Source organism: Pezoporus occidentalis, unplaced genomic scaffold (assembly GCF_034315485.1).
Source record: "Pezoporus occidentalis ecotype Australia unplaced genomic scaffold, CSIRO_AGI_Poc_V1 ctg10, whole genome shotgun sequence".
Taxonomy (NCBI): Eukaryota; Metazoa; Chordata; class Aves; order Psittaciformes; family Psittacidae; genus Pezoporus; species Pezoporus occidentalis.
Genome location: NW_026912779.1, coordinates 7,148,427 through 7,171,661, shown reverse-complemented (window position 1 = coordinate 7,171,661; position 23,235 = coordinate 7,148,427). Strand labels below are relative to the sequence as shown.

The 23,235-nt window shown below is 41.7% G+C and overlaps 1 long non-coding RNA gene across 1 annotated transcript; it reads right to left on the bottom strand.

The window, feature by feature from the left end:
• Positions 1-3,739: 3,739 nt before the first annotated feature.
• Positions 3,740-13,185, bottom strand: LOC134158216 (uncharacterized). The gene is made up of 3 exons (XR_009962654.1): positions 13,105-13,185; positions 9,761-10,070; positions 3,740-4,280 (listed from the first exon to the last, which is right to left on the bottom strand). It is a non-coding gene; the product is annotated as an uncharacterized LOC134158216 (long non-coding RNA).
• Between the last annotated feature and the right edge of the window lie 10,050 nt (positions 13,186-23,235).

Genomic DNA, 23,235 nt, shown 5'->3' with positions numbered 1-23,235 from the left:
GATGTTTATGAATCCTAAATAATTCACAATACCCAGTGAATAATAAACCATGCTGAAAAGTAATATCGCAAGTCATTATGGGTTAGATGGCTTTGGTTATTTGCTCATTTTAGCAGGCTAAATTATCTAAACATAGTGTAGAAACAGAAGACTTGCCTAAGCAGACAAATCTAATGCCTGAAAAATACCAGATTCTTAAAGAAACAGTAGCAGGGATAATTCATCAAAAACCTTTGTAATAATTTTTACTTGAATTGGCAAGAGTTAGAAGAAGTTTTTAGCAATTAACACACTCAGAAAAGCTCACCAGTTCAGAAACAGGACAAAAGGAAACAAAAGATTGATCAGTTCAATAGTTCATCAAGAATAATCTTGAACACTTCCAGTCCATAATAGACTTAAAGATTTGCAATTAATCACCATTGTCAGAGTAAAATCCGCCTTATTCTTTAGGCTTTAAAACAAATCAGGCTGCATTCCGGACAACACCATTGCTCAACAGACATAATAAACACAACTTGAAAGAGTGTTTAGTTCAGGTTAGTGGACAGAAGAGCTAAAGACAAGCTGGAACATATCGCTCACAGATATTTGCATAGATACCAGTTATGTACTCTGGGGACAGTTCACTTGGTATCAGTTCCTTGTCTTGCCTTCTCCGCTCTCTCAGTAAGGGACCTTTTTTGACATTGTAGAGGCCAAACATGAACATAAGGCCACTCGATGAGGCCAGAATCAGCAAGGAAGAAGCAGGTGATGATTTTGCAGAGTGTCTTTGCCTGGAGCCTTTCATCAGAATCCAGTCACTCCAAGTTGCTAAAGACTGTGAGGATGATGATGAAAGGTGTGGACCTCAACAGCCCACCAGGATGCTCGCTCACTTAGAGGATGTCTGCTGTTTACAGTGCATTCACATGCTGGTGAACAAGAATAGGCAGAAGACCAGGGATGTGCCACTGATTGCAGTAATGATATCCCAGAGGTCCCTGTGTTCCAAGTACCCTGACACTTCATTCTGCAAAAATACTTGGAAACAGGAGAGTGAATAACGATCCCTGGGTTGAACCAGCACAGCTATTATCATGATCTTTTACTCATCTAAATGGAACCAACATTTCTTCTGCAAATGGAGAGAAGTCAAGCTTACCTTTGTGGTGATGCCTGCGTGCATTCCTTGAAAGCATGTACTGCACAGCAGGTGTTTCATCTGCAATAATCAATGGCCAAATATGTTTTTTGTAGCAATAAAAAGAAATCAAAGCCCAAGTTTTTACCGGAAAAATATCTAGCCCACATTTATATAACACCAGAATATATTAAAAGACACTGTATTTGTGGAGTGGGACAACCACGGCTAAATTGTTCCTTGTCCAGTAGCTGACATAGCTCGTAGTCTAAGGGAAAATTTTATGGTTTACATAAGTCCTTGCACACTGGGGCTCACAAAGTAAACACCAAGACAATCTTTGCTGGGGACAAATCCCTTTTCAGACTCTCTGCAGATCTTAAACCCATGGTCTCATTATCTCTCATACAGCAGGCTTCTTCCTTGTATGACTTATTTCAACAGAAGACTGTTTTCTAGTGCCAAGATTTTGGAAATTGTCCAGACTTCCAGGTTCTATTGAAGCTCCCTGACCGCTTCACAGACCCTCATCACCATAGCTGGCTGATACAGCAACTGATGATAGTCAGTCTCTCATCACAACCAGTCTGTCACCCACACATGAATGATCACAGCCAGGTCTCCTTTACATATTTCAAGGTTACCTTGGCATCTAGATGAAACTTAAAATCCCTAGCAGTCAAAAATAACTTCTGGAATTGGCTATGGAGAAGAGGGACAGTCTTCTCTGTAAGTCCATTGAAGAGGGCACTATGGAAGTGGCACCCTGGGATGTTGCCAGGGCCGCAATTGGTATGAGTACTTATTCATTCCAGTCTTGATGGACATTAGCAGTAGCTCTTTCTACACAGGCTGCATTTTGTATTTACTGTTAGTGTACTCATAATGGAGCTAGCAAACCTTTTATTCTTACTTTAATTTGCTTTCACATCAGTTTGGCTAAAACTTGGGATTTTCCCCCACATTCTTCATTCCTTCGTTTATCAAATTCATTCCTGCTTCAGAATATTTTAACTTTCTATGTATCTGAGTTGGAGCTAGTGAGACCTGCTGGTCTGGCAAGCGAACAGACTAACACTGCATTTCTAGATATGGACAGAACATGTCACACTATGGCACAGTCTTCAAGAAAGTGCTCCTCATTCCCAGAGCTCTTCAGTTTCTGCAGTTCCTCACAGCCCTCCCCAGGAACTAGCTTTCCCATCAGGAAATTCTTCACAGTTTTTGATGTGGGGATGACTTGCACTTTGCATTTCTTGACCCCCTCATCAGGATGTATGGTGATTCAGCAGACCGTTGTCACTGGAGCTGATTTAAAAAGGACAAGAGAGGAAATTATGATTTGCCTAAAGGTTTAACACTGCCTATTTTAAAAGTGTCAATAACATTTAGGTTGTTATGAATAGATTTTCCTCTGTATGTACTTGCGTTCGACTATCAGTGTTGGGATCGGTCTTGTTTAACATCTTTGTCGCTGACATGGACAGTGGGATCGAGTGCACCCTCAGCAAGTTTGCCGATGACACCAAGCTGTGTGGTTTGGTTGGTACGCTGGAGGGAAGGAATGCCATCCAGAGGGACCTTGACACACTTGTGAGGTGGGCTGATGCCAACCTCATGAAGTTTAACCATGCCAAGTGCAAGGTCCTGCACCTGGGTCGGAGCAATCCCAGGCACAGCTACAGGTGGGGCAGAGAAGAGATTCAGAGCAGCCCAAGGAGAAGGACTTGGGGGTGTTGGTCGATGAGAAAACGAACATGAGCCGGCTTCAGTGTGCGCTTGCAGCCCAGAAAGCAACCGTATCCTGGGCTGCATCAAAAGGAGCGTGACCAGCAGGTCGAAGGAGGTGATCCTGCCCCTCTACTCTGCTCTTGTGAGACCTCACCTGGAGTATTGTGTGCAGTTCTGGTGTCCTCAACATAAAAAGGACATGGAACTGTTGGAACAAGTCCAGAGGAGGCCACGAGGATGATCAGGGGACTGGAGCACCTCCCGTATGAAGACAGGCTGAGGAAGTTGGGGCTGTTCAGCCTGGAGAAGAGAAGGCTGCGTGGAGACCTCATAGCAGCCTTCCAGTGTCTGAAGGGGAGCTATAGGGATTCTGGGGAGGGACTCTTCATTAGGGATTGTAGTGATAGGACAAGGGGTAATGGGTTAAAACTTAAACAGGGGAAGTTTAGATTGGATATAAGAAGGAAATTCTTTCCTGTTAGGGTGGTGAGGCGCTGGAATGGGTTGCCCAGGGAGGTTGTGAATGCTCCATCCCTGGCAGTGTTCAAGACCAGGTTGGACAGAGCCTTGGGTGACATGGTTTAGTGTGAGGTGTCCCTGCGCATGACAGGGGGGTTGGAACTGGATGACCTTAAGGTCCTTTCCAACCCTAACTATTCTATGATTCTATGATTTCAGATTAAGTGGCAAACTACAGGAATCCCATTCCTAGATACAATATGGTTTTGCAAGACTCTCATGATAACCACAACCCAGTAGGGGTCCAGCAATACCTACATGGATTATTTCAGAAATTAAGTAGCAGAAAGGATCTGCATGGAAGAGATATCTTCTAGTAACTGTTGCCGCAGGAAAGGAGTAGCTTATCTCTCATCTCTTGTCTCTCATCTCTCATTCTGTAGAAGTGCAGGAAGATCACACAGGACTACACTTGCTTTCTGACAGCAGAAAACTTTGACCATACTGGTGTCGTTTTCCAAGAAACCAGCTCTGGTATCTCACCTGTCTGCTGCAGCACTGATGTATCCTTTGTTAAAGACAAGACATCGCTCATCTCTCTCCAAGTACAAATGTCTTACAAGTCAATTCTGTGCTTAATGCAAGCTGACAAAAGGAGGTTTATATACTGTGCAACAATACCCACTGCCACTCATGCAGAGAGAAGATACTTCAAGGGCAGCTGGCTCCTATGTGACACAACTACTGCTTTGGCAAACAGAACAGATGACTTGCAGCACTAACACTGTTCCCTGCTTCAAGTCCCTCAGCTAGACCGTTAACTTCTATCTTGTGGCCCATTTGAAGATGAATTGGCATCTTAGCTTGCAGTGGTGTGGCTAATTTAAACACAAACACACTGCAGAGAGTAGAGAGCTTGAAGGGGAAAGCCGACGGGTCTTGGAAGCAAAATTATTTGCAAAACCTGAAAAGGAAATAAATAAAAGTAAATGAGTGATCTATTAAAAATACATTAATGGCATCTACAAATGAAATTATATCTCAGATAATCACTTTAATAGCAGGGTCTCTGGTGAACATTAATGCTTAATTTTTCCTTGGATTTGGTGAAGGCATATATTAATTAAAAATACTCACGTAAGGTAGAGGCTTGACAGGAATACTCTGTGCAGGCGTTCGGAAGGGAGCTGCTCTGTTAAGCAGCTATTTTAGAAGAAAAAGCCTCTACTCTATACAGCAAAAGCAAGGCTATTCTTCAATAAATCTTGTTTAAGGCCTGTGCTTTCTGAATATCCTCTGTGGCTAGAATTGGATGGAGTAGGCTGCTTTCTACAAATGATATAATACACTTTCGTTCCCATTGTTTAGTTAGCTTGTACTGGAAATAAACTTTCATCTTATCCTCCCCCTCACTTTTACCCCCTTTTTATTGTTAAACTTTTATTGAATTGTTGAACATCCAAGAACAAAACGAGACGATCTGATATGTCGAAAGTATTGTACAAATGAGGAGGGCAAAGCTATACACACATTCAATAGTGGGTATGAAAATATTATCAGACTTCGAGGCAGGGACAAACCAAGACCATGTGTCACTAATGAGACTATTCAAAGTAATTCTGATGAAGTTATGATTCTATTGTCATCCAGCACTGAGAAGGAAATGCTTAGCATTTGAAAAAAAGAATAGTTAATCATTTTGCTGCTCTCTGGGGCATTCTTTCAGGATTTTCCTCTTTGTTCTACCCCCCTTTTTTTCCTTTCCCTTTTTTTTCCCTCTCATCTTTTCAACATAAGCAGTGCTATGAAAACAGAGAGGATTAGAAGTTGTCCCTGACATGCTTCATTGTAAGGTTGTTAGTTTTGTCTTTCTGCATTTATTAGTTTGAATTCTGTACGAGGCACCTGTTAGCTGCTGAGAATAAATCAACAGGAAGGTCACACATGGGTTTGTATTGTACACTTGCCTTTTTAAGCTTGTTGTGAGCTCAGTGCTTTGCTATACAGGAATAAACGCTGGAAAGAACACCAACCATGCTGTAAACACTATTTCATTATGTGAACTGTGTGTGAATTGTGTAGGCTCCTCAAGCAAAAGTTAATCTTAACGTCCTGTTGCCAATACTGTCATAATTAACTTAGGGTAGTGACGACAGGAGTCTCAATTCATGGTGCCATTTAAGTAAGTAATAGCTATGGCAGATAAGTTTAACTACAGCTATGTTACATGGAAAGAAATGAGCACTGGAAAAAGGCACTTGGAGAAATAAACGGAAGATGATGTATGGATGTAGCTCTCTGGAAGCTCAGATAAAAAGGCCTGCCTGTGCAGTCCATTATGCTTGGTAAGTCAAGGATGGGTTGCATAAAAGCAACTGTTGAAGTTTAATACAAGACTTCATATTCATTATGGCTCATGAGAATGTCCAGTTCCCCGTGCCCTTTAAAAACTACAGCTGGGCTTTACAATGAGAAAGGTTTCTCAGCAGCGTTGCCCATTTCTTTAACACTGAAGCATGTACATAAGACTACTGCATGTGCCTCAGGAATAGAACACAAACTCAAGGCCCTCTATGGGATGGGGAAGGAGAGGGATGCAACAATTCCAAATCCCAAAGCCTTTTTCACCTGGTGGTGGGCTCCACAGGCTCTCACTGCTCCTCTCTGAGAAGCAGCACCAGTCCTATGAAAGAAGAATTCATCACTGATGAGGTCAGGAAGAGGGAGCAAGGGGTGCTGTGCTTCAGTTCCTGTCCTAAGTCTTGCTTGCGCATTTTATATGAACATTTGCATTTTGTTTGTATGGCTCCAATATTTTTTAATTATATTTTCTTTATTATTAAAGATAACATGCTATGGATAAGTTCACATTTTAGATGTATGGCAAATTATATCTCCTCCCCCCCCCCCCATTGGTAAAGGATACATTTACTATTTTTCTAACCCCTCCTTGCAACCTGGCACTGCAGCCAATACCAAAGTCAAAGCACAGCCAGAATTTCCTTTCTTGCATGAAGTCAAGGAGTTGTCAGTTAAATTCATTCCACACTGAAGCTCATGGCAAAGCTTCCACTGACTTCCAGAAAGGTAAGACTTTTCCCAGTTATTTCAATCTATGAAGAGGCAAATCTAAATTTTCCTTAGCTTTAAAGAACATTCAAATTACAGGTAATTATAAATATCAGGCAAAACCGCCACAGTTGCTCACCCAGAAGGAATGTTTTGAATGTTGATCAATCAGGTTCTGATTTTCCATAAAGAGGAGGATGGTTCAATCCCAATTATTACAGATGCTGTATGTACTGGTACAGTAGGAATACATGTTTTGCAGCTTCAAGAGCTTATTCCAGCAATAATCAAACACAGAACCCCTAAACATTCAGCATTTGGCCATCATTACCATAGAGCACAAGCTGGCCTGTTCCCCAGACACTTCATTCAACAATAAATTCTGATGACACCAACACATTGAGCAGAAAAACAGACTAGACAATAGGAAATAAATGAACTACCAGTCTGCCTCGAAGTGTTAGTGGACTGGCATTATTAATGGTGTTTTGTCAATTCCATTGATGGGCACCATGCTGCAAGAAACATGAAGTGCCAGCTCACTTCTTCATGTAATTTGGCATCTTTCTGACAAAGTTAGTGGATCTATGTAAGTTTTCACCCCAGGTGAGAATCTGACCAAACATTTAGACATGTCATTGCTTTGATAAACTTGCAATATAAAAAGGATGGTGGTATAACAGGCAGAAGCCTTTTTGAGAAGGCAGAAGCAGAGACAAATGTAGTCTGTCAGCACAGGTGAAGGAAGAGGGGCTGAAGAACAGAATACTAGTGATAAGTACCAGAATTTTACTTCATTAGCCAACGAAGAGTGAGGCTTTTTGCTGGCCATTTTACAATTCTCTCATTTGACTTGTTTACTGATGGAAATGTTTGCCAAGGAACTTTGGAAAAATAGTGACATACGAACAATCTGTTGCGGCATATTGTAGTGGTGGTGTTTGTGCTGCTATAGTTACTAAGCTTTTAGCATTTTTTGTAATTTGTCTTGAAAAAGCTGGAACTTGGCATGAAGTTTTTGGGTGCCTCCATCTTTAAGTCAGATGGTTTTCATATTTTTCATTATATTTCTGTAGGGTTTTTTTTCCTATGTGAAGAGAAGCCTGGAGATATGCTGTGTCAAGGGAAGGAAAAAAGCCTCCTCAGATGAAGGTGGGGAAAAAAAACTAAATGCATTGTAGGATGTGGAGAAACAGGTGTAAACGTCTTTTCAAGGTGAGAAAAGTGGTTGCAGGTTACTCGTATGTCTTACAGAATGCAAAATTAACCAGGCTATGCAAAAAAAAAGCCCTTGGGATTTTACTTTCTTTGGTTTCAGATCTCACAATGATGATTTACTTCAACGTTATTTTTTTTTTGTACAGGACAGTAGCTTGGCTTAAATCCCTGGTTTTCAGTGTGTTCATTCGATGGACTCCATAAAGACAAAATCAGCACACTGAGGGAAGTATAAGCTTCACATATTTTAACTGTGGTCAAAAAATTGGCACAGGAAAGCCCAGGGATGAAATACTGTACAAGCACTTAAGAGAGAATGAACTAATGTCATTAGCAACACCACCAAGAAAGACTGAATAAAGAGAAATATGTCTCCTGCTTCTGTCTGATTAGGAAACCCGAGCTCTGCTGGGCTAACACTGACCTGTAAGATACTTCCACTATAAGCCTAAACCAGAACCTCTTGCTCAAGTACTTGAACTGCCATGTGGCTCTGCTGTGGTGGGACATAGAAGTACCTACCAAAAATATGGAGGGTACAAGCACAGCAGACATGTGTTGTAAAGAAGTCCAGGGAGGAACTGAGGGAATGAGGAAAGAGAAACAGGAAAAAAAATCCCAAACAAAATTATTTCTGAGTAACCCAACAATAAGGAAAAGAAAATACTATGTAAAAATCATCCTTGAGGGAAGCTGGGAAGTGATGAGTGTGACTGTGTGACTGGTGTATCTTACCCAATTTGGGAATCTTTCCTATCACTTCCTAAGACTTTACATATGGGTAGTTCCCATTACTGCTAAATGCATTAAAATATAAAGTTTCAGTCAGAAGACTCCTCACCCTCCCTGAACCACAGCCCACACAGAACATCCTACGCTCCTGCCAGTTGTCATCCTAAACACATGGAAAATCTTATCTGACATCTGTAAGATTAGTAAGACATTTAGCTAGTGTTATGGAAGTCTTCACTGCTTGAACTTCATGTCTTATCACAGTTCTGCAACAATTTTCTTGACACTTTGAACTTTCGATAGGTCTTTTTGAGGGAGAAGGAGGCTGAAAGAGGATTATTTCAGTGCTGTTGATGAACTTGTTGACAATAATACTTGTTCTGCACAACACGAGGAAGAAAAGATATAGATGTTTCTGTTTTCAACACCTTGACTTTCTTTGTAGTTTAACAGGTGGATGCAGAGAGAAGTTAAATCCAGTAGCTTTAAAATGAGTAAAAAAATAACTGAAAAATATAGTATATGCTTAATCAACAAAACTAACTCAAGATAATGTTGTTAGAGGTTTGGTGTGATGAAGTGGGATTAGGCATGTATGTGTACCAATAGGTATAATCTATCAGCGTTTGTATGGAAAGAGTAATATCCGTGATTATGTTATTTGAAATATACATCCATATCTATATATTGCTTACACTGAGATATCAATGCGTGTATTAGAAATAAATACTAACCAAAAGAACAGGATGGTTTTAGAAAGAAATTCCCCCCTTTAGGAAGTTTATTTCACAATGTATCTTTTGATTTACTCTTCAGGAGCTTACATCAGCCACTGTAGTGTGCTGGATACCTACTTATGGACCTCTAATACTAGTCTGCAACATGACTTCTGTATTCTGCTGTTCCCCCCATCAGTCCCTGTCCTGCTGTCTCATACCGTGAAACACAAATTACCCGTAAAAATGATAATTCTCTTATTAGTTTTAAAGGTCAAATCAAATGATGTGGAAAATACGCAGTGGTGTGACATATAATTTACATAATTGCCACAAAAACACTGCACTAAAGCTGCGTGGGGGAAAAAGTAATAATAAAAATTATAAAAAAATAAAACCCCATCAAGCTCCAGTGAGGAAAAGCCAGTCAGGCAGATTTGCTGTGAGAATAAAGTGTGGCTGAACCACTGATATGTGAACAGCACTAGCAACCGAATGATGCTCACCACATTCAGTTCTGAATGTACTCTCCTCTTTTGCCCCACCCCTCTCCCCCAAATATATGGGCACAAAATGAGAAAGGGAAAATTGGACACCTCCCACCAATCCTGGATTTTGAGATGGTTTGTTTCTAGATCTGGAATGTAATTATCAAGGTCTTTACCCTTGAGCGAGGGGGTGGACACAGAGGAGACATTGTTCATCCTACCTGATGTCCCAGATGGTGTCACATGGAGCTAATGGGGTGTGAGCTGAGTCAGTCCAGGGGCCTGCCAGTCCCTAGCATCCCCTTTGCAGGCATTGGTTTTCCCTTGTCTAGGCACTTGAAACAAGCAGGTAAGGACTTTGTGTGGATGAAGGTGCTGTCAGTACTACCCTTCTCCTCCAGGGCTTGGCACTATGGACATAGTCTGTGGATCTTGCTTCTCCTCAGGACACAGTTCATGTGGTGATAAGCAGGAGCTTCAAATACTGACCCAATGGAGGTCTCATGGAAGCTGAAGCAGCCGCTGATACGCCTGAATGGGAAGGAATTAAACTCAGCTTGTAGCTTAATAGCGCCTTCCTAAAAGCCCTCACTTACAGAGAGCAGACCTTGAATAAACATAGCTTGAATCCATTAAAGGAAAAACCAAACCAAAACTACCACACATAAACCAATCTAAGCTATTTAAAAGCAAGCTTAAGATTTCTTCTAATGCATAATTCTTGTTTAAATTCATTAACTGGCTGGGTTTGGCTGATGATTTTAGAGGGATTTTATACAGGAATTAAATAACTCAAAAACGTGGTAATAAACTTGACATCTGCTCATTTTTGCTTGAAGTTTCAGGTGCATCCCTCTCCTAGCACACCAGACATTACACAAGGCTTTCTGCATGGTACATCTGACAACTGAGACAACGATGCTTATTTCTGAGATTAAGACAGCAAGTCATCCCTATTCATGTCAATGAAGTATTAACTCTGACTACATCATTGGTTACTATGGCTCAGTTTATAATGGCTCAGTCTTGTGTTCTTATATGTGTACTGAATTAACCATGCTTATGTCTATTTTGCCTTTATTTTTTAATATCACAAAGCCAGTCTTACTTTGCTTTGATTAATTAAAGTTGATCTTGCCTTAAAATAATTAAGTGATAATAGGTGAGTAGACATTAGAAAAATGGAGTAGGATATTGAGGAAAAGGTGTTCTATTACACTGTGTCTCTACCTTGGACTTACAGCTCAGTTCATTTCACATCTTACATATTTATCACCCAGATTCTTAATAGAACTTTTTAATCAGCAGAAGTGAAAGAGATCACTTATTCAGTTGACACATCACGAATTAATAAAATAAGCAATGAATGAGAACATCCAAATGGTCTTTCAAGGCCAGAAACCTTGCTGCTTCTGAAGTGCAAAGCTCTGTTGTGAAATAGAAGAGGTAAAATTCTTTTAGCTGTCAACAGACATTCATATAATTCACTGACTATATTAAAGGAATCCCCATAAGATATCTGTTCAAGGTCAAGTTATTTCACATTTCCATATTAAAAAGAGGGAAAAAAGTAATACAATGACACACTGAAAGAGGGTATCGGGTAATTAGATAAGGAGCTTTTGTGATGTAGGCATTTGGAAAGCTTAGAACTGATTTTGGCAGTGAGTAATACTGCTCACTTCTTTATAGGACCATATTAACAGCAGCCTCAAAAATACAGCTGAGCTGAAATATCCTGCTGTCACGATTAAAGTCAGTTTGCACATGGCTATCAGAGACACCACAGGTTAAAAAAAAATATGAAAAATACTGATCAATTGCTAAAAAAATCCTTAGGGTTATCAAATATTATCAGAAATGTATACATATGATTAATAATCATGTTAACTTCCTTTTCTCTAAGCCTTCGTACATATCAACACATCAATGTTATTAAATCTTAGGAAGCAAACAGCCAAGAAGTGCGTATTCAAACACCTAATTCATACTACTCCATCTCTTCTCAACCCCTGCCTTCTGTTTTTCCTGCCCATTTGCTCTACCTTGTCTCTGACAGCAGATTTGAAGGGTGAGAGCTGGCACTTCGGATGTTAGTACAATACCCAGCACAACCAGCCCTGCAGATGTTAGAATAATAGCAATAAATCATAGCCTGAAGGGACAGCTCAAGCAAGGGAAAAAATACTTGTCACAGAACAGTTGGAACTCTAGTGGTGTCTGGGCGAACTCTCCTGTACTGACCACAAACACTCTGGCACAGGTTTGGAAGGGTCATGCTGAGGATGAGGAGCCCTGTGCTTCTCCCACTTTCCTTGGCCGACACCACATGCTGATGGGGTTCCTGCATCACACCGAAACTGTCCTATTAACACATGAATTGAGATCAGCTATGATGCTGCACAGCACTGTCTTGGATGTAATATGTTCATTTTCTTGAATTTGAGAATGATACTGTTTATAATAATTCTTGTTAACTGTTTATTAGCAGCAGGCTTCTCACAGACACTGAGGCCAACTTACAGACTTCTATCCACACAGATAGCAGGTGGAAATTAGTCATGCTTTTTAAAATATGTCATAACACTGAAGTGGCATAAAGTAGCTTTAGTGTGGGTCCTGATCACAGTATACTTCATTAATTGTGATAACTATTGATGCTGATGCTGTTTCAGCCCAACTGAGGAACAGAAGGTGTGGACAAGAGGTTTCCTTATGGCTGGTGCTGGGGTCAGAGCTGCATCCAGGAATTGGAAAGACTCTGAACCTGTCACCTTAGTGCCAGTCTTGGTGTCACCCTATTAAAGAACTATTCGTTGGGTCCATAACCTGAATTCTGACACTATCATGGGATGACAAATATCAGTCGAAGGCAGATTATAAGGTCAAACATTTGCCTTTGGTTTCTACTGTGATCATGAATGAAGACACATGTACCGTATTCTATTCCCATTGACTGTTTTTCTTGTCTGCTATATTTTGTTTATTATCTGCAGGGTTTCAAGGGCAGCCATTGCCTTTGTGTGCTGTGCCAAACAGTACAGCTCTAATCCTTGTTGGGGATTATTAAACACTGCTGCAGAAAACAACACACACTTCTGGAACAGAAGAGATTGAGAACTGTGAGGCCCAACTTTAGATTTATGAATGTGACATGACAGAGGTCCAGAGCATCACGGCAGTAACCAGTTGTTGAGGGGCCTGGCTGGGAGCCTGGCACTGCAGGTAGCTGTGTAAGCCCAGTCAAAAGCCTTACAAACTGAACATTTATTGTCACTTCCTTAAGTGGGATAGGGAAGACACACCTAAACCAAGTAAAAGTTGCTGCTGAAGACAGTGGGAAACAGTTACACTTCTACCAGATCTCAAGATTAGGCAAGGCTTATTTTTCATTTGTAGCCAGGTTCAGTATGCGAGAACACGAACGCTGTAATCTGTCTGTCGTATAATAGCTCCAGACGGGATTTAGATGAGTAAAAGAGACATTTCTGAAATGTCAGATGAGAAAACACACTGAAAGAAGAAGGCAGTCCTATGCTGCAAAATGGGAAGATTAGGTACTCACCAGCTTATACATCATTACTGATTGCTGCCAGCAGATCAGAACAAGATTATACCTGAAAGACCAGTACTGAAGGAAGAAAAAGAGAAAAAGAAGCTGTAGACTTCCTTTACGGCAATTTGTCAGAGACTAAATCTCATGTTTCCACACCGCAGTAACTACCATTGGATGACACCCATTAATATTGGTGCTTTCTCAGTAACAAATGAAAACATGCCCATTTTTTACTAAATAAGAATGTTAAATATAATGTGGATGTATAATCTTTTTTAACACAGTACTTACGATTGTTTTCTCCACTGCTGCACATCTTGCTTTATGCAACATTCCTCTGCATTATAGAGGCTATGACCTTGTTTCCCACCAAGGCTGATGACCAAGCTGAACTACAGTTCCCTTACCCCTATCTTAAAGTGGCCCACATCAAACTAAATCCTTCCCCTTGAAGGCAGACTGCAGGCAACCAAGTAATTTCCAACATGAGAAAAGCTCTTGGATTCATCTGCTGTAACCTCTTGTGCTGGGAATGACTGAGATACCTGGAACATAGGTCAGCTGTATATATAGGATGACTCTTCACGCTCCGAGACAGTGGGAGTGAGGACGCTGCACTGGGATTTGAGGTTATGACAGGTGGGGATTCCCTTTAGCTCTAGACTTCATTTGAATGATTTTTCTGAGAGCTGTCAGATGAGAAAACACACAGGAAACGTAGAAGAGAAACACAGCTGCTGTTATCCAACCACTGAAATATTGCTATATGAAGATTTCCATGTGGACATGTTGAATTTAGGCATAAGGAAGCAGCAACAAAATGCTCCTGAATATGCATTCCCTAGTCAGCCATACAAGTGTATTATCCTTTGGAGGCTGTGTGTGTGATACCCACTGGATGCTATGCTGCCATTCAGAAGGATCTAGACAGGCTGGAGAGATGGGAAGAGAGGAGCCTTTTGACATTCAACAAAGGGAAGTGCGGGGTCCTGCACCTGGGGAAGAATGACCCCATGCACCACTAGAGGCTGGGGGCTGACGTGATGGAAAGCTGCTCTGTAGAGAGGGACCTGAGCATCCTGATAGACACCAAGCTGTCCATGAGGCAACAGCATGCCCTCATGGCCAAGAAGGCTGATGGTGCCCTAGGCTGCGTTAGGAAGAGTATTGCCAGGAGATGGAGGGAGATAATCCTCCTCTCTGCTCAGCCCTGGTGATGCCTCATCTGGAGTACTGTGTACTTGATGTGTACTTGAGAGCCCAGAACTGGACAAGAGGAACATGGAGCTCCTGAACCGAGTCCAATGGAGGGCTACTAAAATCATTAAGACTCCGGAGCTTCTCCCATATGAGAAAAGGCTTCAGTCTAGAGAAGACTCAGAGGGGGCCTGACCAATGTGTATAAGCACCTGAAGGGAGGGTTTCAAGAGGACGGGGCCAGGCTCTTCTCAGTGGTACCAACTGAGGTATCAGGACAAGAAGCAGTAACTCTTACAGTGTGTGCATAACTGAACTAGTTTTAGTGTATAAACTAAAACACAGGGAGTACCACCTCAGCATGAGGAAAATTCTTCCTTACTGTCTGAGCATTGGAACACATTGCCCGGGGAGGTTGTGGAGTCTCCTTCTCTGGAAGTACTCAGGACCCCTTTAGGCACAATCCTGAGCAATGTGCTCTAGGTGACCCTGCCAGAGCAGGGAGGTTGGACCAGATGAACTCCATAGGTCCCTTCCAGCCTCAGCCATTCTGTGATGACTTAAACAGTTTTCAGTGGCACAACAGCAGTGATTTGCCTACCTAAGGCTGGTTTTGACAGTAGCTGCTGAGATATCAGAGTCAGGCCAAGGAAAACATAATTATGGACTATTCTGTCAGCCAGTCTGTCAGCAGATTACCTCACCTACAACTACACACGGCCCATTCACGGAAAATGAGTAAGACTCAAAACAGATCCCAGTGCAAGAGCAGCCAATTAACTGACCCTCCACCCACGTGCAGAAGACACCCGATGGCAACTTTACCTATGCTTGAGCAGGCTGACAGCAGGCAGGAGGTGTTTCAAATCTTGCATAAACAGTAGCTCATCTCATAGGTTTCAACTGCTAGTCTAGTAGATGTCAAGGTAAGGAGTCCTGAAGTGAGATCTTTAAGGTGTTTTCTTCCGAGGGCAGTGTTTTTTGGTCTTGTGACTATGGTTTAGAAATACTCCAATCTTTTTGTTTTTTCCTCAAACGGAAACCAACCAAAAAGACCCCAAAATAATCCAGTGAATGGAATGGAGCCCTGTGAAGAACATTCACAGCCACATTTCGGGAGCTGTTTAGATTTCTGCAAGAGGCTTGGAAGCATTTCCCTCAAATAAACTCTGCTTGAACAGAGGCACAGAATGAATGGAGAAGGCAGATCAAATGACAGCACTCAGATTTGGTGGGGTTTCATCGTGTACTCAATTAGGGTTAACACGGAAGACTGTCCTGAGCCTTCTGTCACTATGCTTTATGTGCCAGCTGCGGCAGGGCTTCTGTCAGCAGAAGTTATATGTACCGATTGAGGGCAGTATATCATCTGCACAAGAGCTCGCTTCAAAACGCAGTGTGCGTTTGCTCTGTAAAATCCTCTCAGCCAACTAACTTTTCTTTCTCATCAGAATATTTTTCCAGCAGGTTTTTCCAGCCTGTTACAGAATGGATGTTATGACACAAGAAAAAAACCCAGTCTGCTCTTGTCTGTACAGAGCAAAATATTGCTCTCTGCTTAACTTTTCAGTGATCACCAAACAGAGGAGCAAATTATTGCTGCAGGAGGTCTGAAGCAATTTATGCAATATTTTGCTCACGAAGACTTATTGCTATTTCTCAGCAGTCATGATAGAAAAAATACATACTGAGTACCTTATTGCTTTTTAGCATTCATAGAGTTTGCAACAAGCAGGAGTTGCTAAATTCAGTAGCCAGATAGAGGTGATGCTGCTGCGGTTCCATGTTCCCAGAGCCAGTGGGGATGAGCATCCTAATAGATACCCACACGAGCACAATGGTATACAACGAATATATACATGGACACATGGTCAGTTCTATGGCTCATTGCAGACAGAAACACGAAGCACTCACACAAACACCACCACCACCAGCCTCCTCCTGTTTTCCTCTCTGGCTGTGCAGGATGAAAACCTGTTAGTGGAAAACATACATACACACATATACATCAACATATACATCTACACACACAGTGCAGATGCCCTAAGTAGCTGGCCTCAAATACTCAGTCTATCCAATAGCTTGCCCTCAATTCTTTCCCTCTCCAGCTGCAGGCACCTTAGGACCAGCAGCCCCACTCCAGCTGCTGGTCTACAAACACACTGGCACACACACTACATATTCCTCCAGTAACTGGTCTTAAGCACTCAGCATACCCAATAACAGGCTCTGACCCTGCTATCTCTATTTGCCTCACACAGACACATGCAAATAGATCCCAACTCAGTCAGCCCCCACAGACTTACACACCTTATGGTCTCCCCAGCAGTAGTCTTGGACTTCTGGTTCTCTGCCGTAGCCAACTTGCAGACCCTCTGGTCTCTCTGGTATCTGACCCAGACTCACAGTTGCCTTGACACCTGGTTCCCAGGCCTCTTATTCTACACACTATTAGTCCAGTTTTATCCTTGCACAGTGATACACACACTGTTGGTCGCTCCCTTTTGATTGCAACACAGACAAATGAGCTCCTATGATCTGTGGGGTCCAGCTCCAGTTCCTGCAATGAGACCCCAGACACACACAAATACTCTCAGACCAGAGTCCCTCACCAGCAGGATATTTAGAAATGGAGCTTACAGAGAACACAAGACTAACTGTGGTCATCAGGAGGCTGGTCCCTTTTACCCCCTTCCTATTTTTCCATACTTCTTCCTTCCCAAACCACCTTAACCCCTCCCGCTGCCTTCGTCTCCTCCTCTAAGCCAATAAATCTAAATAGCCCAGGATGTTCTTCCCTGCAGCACATAATGAGGCCCACACCTCTGGTGGTAACTCCCCCTTGTCTGTAAGGTGCTCTGGAGACCATCTCCCACTGACCCACAGTGCTGGTGGCCATCCAGTCCCTGCGGCTGAGGCTCCCCTGGTACAACCACAGTAAGATCTGGGTCTCCAGTCTCCGACTGGGATCCTGGGGTCCCCCAAATGCTATGGTACCACTGTGCTTCTTCATGTCTGGGGGAAAGAGCCTTCCTCACATAACCTAACAAAATAAGCAACATCAGTGTCTTGAGCACTGCAATGAAGAGCAGAAATATAGTTGGAAAGGTACAGAATTATGCTTAATAAAGCCTGGGCAGAACACCAGATTCAAGACTATCCACAGTGCTCCGGTTTTCCTGCAGAATGAGGCATCCCACAGTTACTCAGAGGCATGGGGAATTAAGAAGTTATATTGTATTTCAGAGACAGAAATACATGGAGTGCTCAGCAATACATTTATTATGGAACCAATTTAATCTACAAGTTAATGCAAAATGTTTCTTTTCTGCATTCTGATTTTGCTGTTATACGCTAGTGATTTCAGGCTGTAAGCTTCATACAGAACTACAAAGGTATCCAAAATCAGGATATTTCCATACTTCATATAATATTAGAAAACAATTCTTTTGGCACATTCTAACTTATTTATAAGGTAGAGAACATATTTTTTATATATGAAAATAACAATACACACAAATACAAAGGTGTCTGGATTATTTGAAGCTGACAGACTGTTTACAAGGTTGATGCAGTTCCAGTACACCAGTTTTGTGGCTGATTGTACAGAAAAGGTTAATTTCAAACTCAGCTCATGTAGTTTCCATGCAGATCTCTTCCTTTCCACCCACTTTCTGATGATTTACTGTAAATGAACAACCTGGCATAAAAATGGCTCACTCAAGATGTGAGGCATCAGCTCAACATCTGAAAAATGTCAAAGCAGTAACTTTACAGCCTTAATGCCCAAAGAACTTTATATCAATGTGGTAACAAAACCAACAGGGTGGTTTGATGAGGTTTGATATCCCTGACTAATGGAAACAGAAGCTCTCTCTGACAATCCCTAAAGGGGATCTTGTCGGCAACACTGAAGTGAAGGAAGGCGTTCAGCAGTTAAAAAGCTCAGGAGGAGGAGAGGAAAAGGAAGAAGAAAGAAAAAAGCTAGAAACCCGTGTACTTCCTAGCCCTGGGGCAGAAGACTGTCTTATTTAGAAAGGCCAAATGTTCTACACAGATCAGACAGTCCAACTATGGGCCATCACAGGGCAGGAATTCTGAGCAGCATTGGTCCTTCTTTCTCACTTCATAGAATCATAGAATAGCTAGGGTTGGAAAGGACTTTAAGATCATCCAGTTCCAACCCCCCTGCCATGGGCAGGGACACCTCACACTAAACCATGTCACCCAAGGCTCTGTCCAACCTGGCCCTGAACACTGCCAGGGATGGAGCATTCACAACTTCCTTGGGCAGCCCATTCCAGTGCCTCACCACCCTCACAGTAAAGAACTTCTTCCTTATATCCAATCTAAATTTCCCCTGTTTAAATTTTAACCTGTTACCCCTTGTGCTATCACTCCAGTCCCTAATGAAGAGTCCCTCTCCAGCATCCTTGTAGGCCCCCTTCAGATGCTGGAAGGCTGCTATGAGGTCTCCACACAGCCTTCTCCAGGCTGAACAGCCCCAACTTTCTATGGTTTTTGAGATCCAGAGCAGCCTGCACACACCCTCATGGGAAGTCCATAACTCCTGGGGGTTCATGAGAGTTCTTATGCCCCTTTTTTTCCATAGCAGCTGCTGTGTTATTCTTCAAAACACAGGCACAATCAGTCTAGCTAGGCAAGTGAGACTCTGCTAGATAGGCACTACCATCACATAGAAAGCAAAAGGAAACATCAAGAAAGTAGATAATATCTACTGTATTTTAGTCAAGGGTGACTAAACTGGAAGTGACATCTAATATGAGAAGGAATCCACAGCATTTTCTACAAAGAACAGTGTGTAAAATTAAGAGTACATAGCATCAGAATGAAACCGAGCGCCTTCAGCTTCTGTAAGGCTGAGACGCGGAGCCAAAGCTATTGTGAGACATAAACCAAACACCTCAGAGTTTCTCAACAGAGCCAGATGAAAATTGCCCCCCCCCCCCCCCCCATCTCTTGACCAGAATCAGAGATGTCAGATGCACTGGACCATGTCCTGGTGCAGGTCAATGTGGTGACCCAGTTGAACTTGTCCCCCAAAAACCAGTCCACAACAGGTCTTAGCAGAGAGGACAGAGTTTGTGGGGAAGAGCAGCAGATACAAAGCAGAGAAAAAACAGCTGCAAGAGGTAGCAGTGATATCAGTGGGTAAGGGTTCAGAGCTCCTTTGGTGTGTAACAGTATTGACAAAGAGAGACAAACAAAGGCTGAAAATCAAAGTAACATTTTAAAGGTCTGACCAGGTATTGGCACTGAAGTAAATCAGTGGAGATTCACCCTGCTTAAGAGTGCAGACGTGGGCCCCAAACATGGCATTAAAAATATGTTAACATCATTCTGATATTGTTGCCTAGCCTATGTATGGGAGCACATGAGAGAAAGAGGCAGCATTTAGGAAAGGTGGTGTACCACAAAAGAGGCTTCAAGCACTTTTCTTCCTCCATATAGGACAGGAAATTTCTCCAAGCCCAGCTGAGCAGCTTCCCCAACGTGAGAGGAACACTTACCATCTAACCCACAGAGAGTAAGGTCAGCATTATTCAGCCAGGCTGACTTGTTCAGGTTCTTGCTGTACTTTGAGCATCTGTTGAAATGCATTTTTGCATTGTAACATGCAACTCGGTCATGGGGCTCATGGCACTTGACTTGTCACTCTGGGTTAGCAAATGCTACACCCTTTGACAAATTCTGACTGTGAGTGACTTGACATTCAGTATAGATACAGAAGTCATGGATAAGCACACAAATGACCAGTCTGATTTTCACAGCTATAGAGCATCCAGTGGTCTAAAAACTCAGGAGATTAAGCTTTAAAGTTTTGGTTCAGCCTGTTGTAAAGAAAACAGACGCAAATTTGCATTCAGCTGAACATCACGCAAGTTTGGAATTAGTATGATTATAATTTGCATCCATACCTTCTTTGAAGGCAAGGGATGAATCATCTGCAAAAATAAGTTGCAGATGGAGGCTCAGGTCTTGGGAGGCTTGAAAGATTCCAGGCTGTTTGGAAGGGTTTCAATCTGCATCCACAGCCAGCTTGAAATGAAAGATGAACCAAACCAGCTAATACACACTGCAGTAGACTGTGAGGATCTCCTTTGTCTGTTCCCTGGAGAAAACTCCTGGCATAATAAAAGGCTACTAAAAAGAAAAAGAATATTTCTTTTCATATATTTTGCCCACGCTGTAAAAATCTCTTTACTGTTATCTTGTATTGCTGTTGTGTGCCTGCTGTAATTGAACAGCCTAATGCAAAAAGAAATATTATACAATCTGAACACAAACATAATGAGTATTGAAAAAAAGCCCTGGCAACAACCAGAAGTTAAACAAACACACACACAAAATTATCTTGCCTAGGCATAGCATTTCTATTAGAGAAGACAAATAGATGAAATGCCTTTGTGCTGGAAAGCAGGGAGGGTGTTTCCATACATATTCATAGATACTTCCAGCTAGTTGTACATTTTTTGTTACAAAAACATTTGTGCTTTTAGAACATAAACATCATCTTCTGCATTAGGCTGTGTCCTGGACAGAAAATTCTGCTGCTCAAAACTCTCACAAAGGTGTGGAGGAGAAATGGAGTGAAGCAAAATGGGAGGTGGGTTTCCAGTAACTGGCATAGTCACACAAGCAAATATTGCAAGAAAGGCGCAAGGAAGTTGTGGCTTCCCCATCCCTGGCAGTTCAAGACCAGGCTGGATGGCACTTGGAGCAACCTGGTCTGGTGAGAGGTGTCCCTGCCCATAGCAGGGGGGTGGAACTAGAGGGTCTTAAGGTCCTTTCCAACCCAAATCATTCTGTGATTCTAAGATTTTTCAGGTGAATGCTGCACATGGAACTTGAGCCTATATGGGTACATCTTAGAAGAGCAACTAAAGGGTTGAGACGTAGAGCTGTTGAAAGCAATAAGACAGCATTAACAACATTTGTAGATTTGGTAGGGTTGTTTTGCTTTAAAATCTGCTCCTACCAAACATTATTAAGAAAGCTTTATGTATTTTTGTACTTATTTAGACAGAACAACAAATTAACTGGGTTTTATGCCAGTTCTGAAGACAAGTTGAGGAGGAACAACTATAGATTTTAATGATTTTAATCAAAAAAGACCCCAACAAGCCAACCAAAAAAAAAACCCCAGATGCTGAAAAACAGAATTAGAGAAAGGTGATTGGAAGTTCCAGACTCACAAGGAACCACAAAGATTAGCAGTTTTATTAGCACACAAACCTGTATCTTCCAAAGGTTTTGACAGGAACACATGGCACTGAATCTGGAATGTTCTAACTGCTGCTAAGATATTCGTGCCCATTATTGTAACATCAGCCTCTGGCAAACAGGTATTAGTATATTTTGCTTTCATCACATCAGCGTGACTGTCAACTTCCTATTTTTCTTGCTAAACCTTTTATGTATTTCTTTCATATATATATACAACAATAAAATACAAAAATGTATACATGTGTGTGTATATATATATGAAATTTAATTTTTTTTTCTTTATATCCCCCCTAAACCACAGCAGTCGTAAACCTTTGCTGGCTTTACAAGCATGACATCCCTTAATGATAATTTGGAATGAAAGAGATTAAATTGTATGCAATTATAGTATTGGTTCTAAACATATCAGGGCTCAAGGCACTTAACTTTTGGAATATTCTAATATGTCCTTTTAAAAATATACTGGAGAAAAATGCTGATTAAAACCATTTTTCTTTGGGCAATAAAAAACCCCAGTATTTCTTTATTGGCACATACATTGATCACTACAGTCCACCTGATGGAGCACAGCTTTTGAGAGCAGATTTTCTCTTTTCCCCCCTTTTTTAGCATTTCCTCTGCTATTTTGGGGTATTTCAGCTTATGTTGTCAAATTTATTTCTGGAAGGAGAGATAGAGGATAGCACAGAAACTAGCTGAAGGAGAGATAAGGGATAGTACAGAAACTAGCTAATCAAGCCCCATTGCTGTCCAGCATCAACATGTGCATATCTCAAATGACTTGGCTACTTCTAAAGTAAAAGTCTAAAAAGGACTTTTCCAGCCATGGCTGGGCCTTTGTGTCCAATACAGGCCACATGGAACCAAGCTCCCTCACTGGATCAGCTAATGAGAACTGAATGAAAAGCCAGACTAACAAGGCTCTGCTAAATTGGAAAGGTCATTCATACAGATCACATTCATTTAAATTCCTAAACATGTAAGAGGCTCTGTAATAGTGTCACTACCACATAAGGCTGTAAAAGAACAGATGTGTATCCAAGAGAACTATTCAAGCAATAACAGATAAAGCTAATAGCAGTAAACATCTGCTCCCCAAAAATGCCCCTCCTCTTTCGGAAGGACGCGGATTTCATTTACATCAGAATCATCATTGATTTTCTCCTATGCTATGATGCCCACTACCTAAGAGAACTATTAACATAAATGAATACTTGATGAAGCTTTACAACAAGGACCTGATGACACTGGTCCATGCAGCAGCCCTTCTAGAAGAAAAAAATTATGGTCCAAGTTAGGAAAGAAATCAAGAGCTAGAGATACTTCATGATGGTGGCTTCTATTTGTAAATGGCTCTAGATTAAGATGACTTATTCTGATAAACACTTTGATAATTACAGCTGCCTGAAATCACCTCATCCCTTAAGTCAGAAGGGCCCCAGGCATGTGGCCATTTTAGTCAGGCTTTTATTTGACATCGAATTTCTGTAAGTCTGTGCATTTTTAATACAGCGCAATGAAAACTTTACCCTTTCTGCCTTATGAAGACCAATATGGTAAGTGTATTGCCCATTGAACAACAATTGGTGCCACCTTCTGGAAGCACAGTGCTAACTGTTACAGAAAACAGCAGAGTATAGCTGTAGCTCGGCACACAGTTTATGATGGATTTTGCTTAACACTGTTTGATTAATG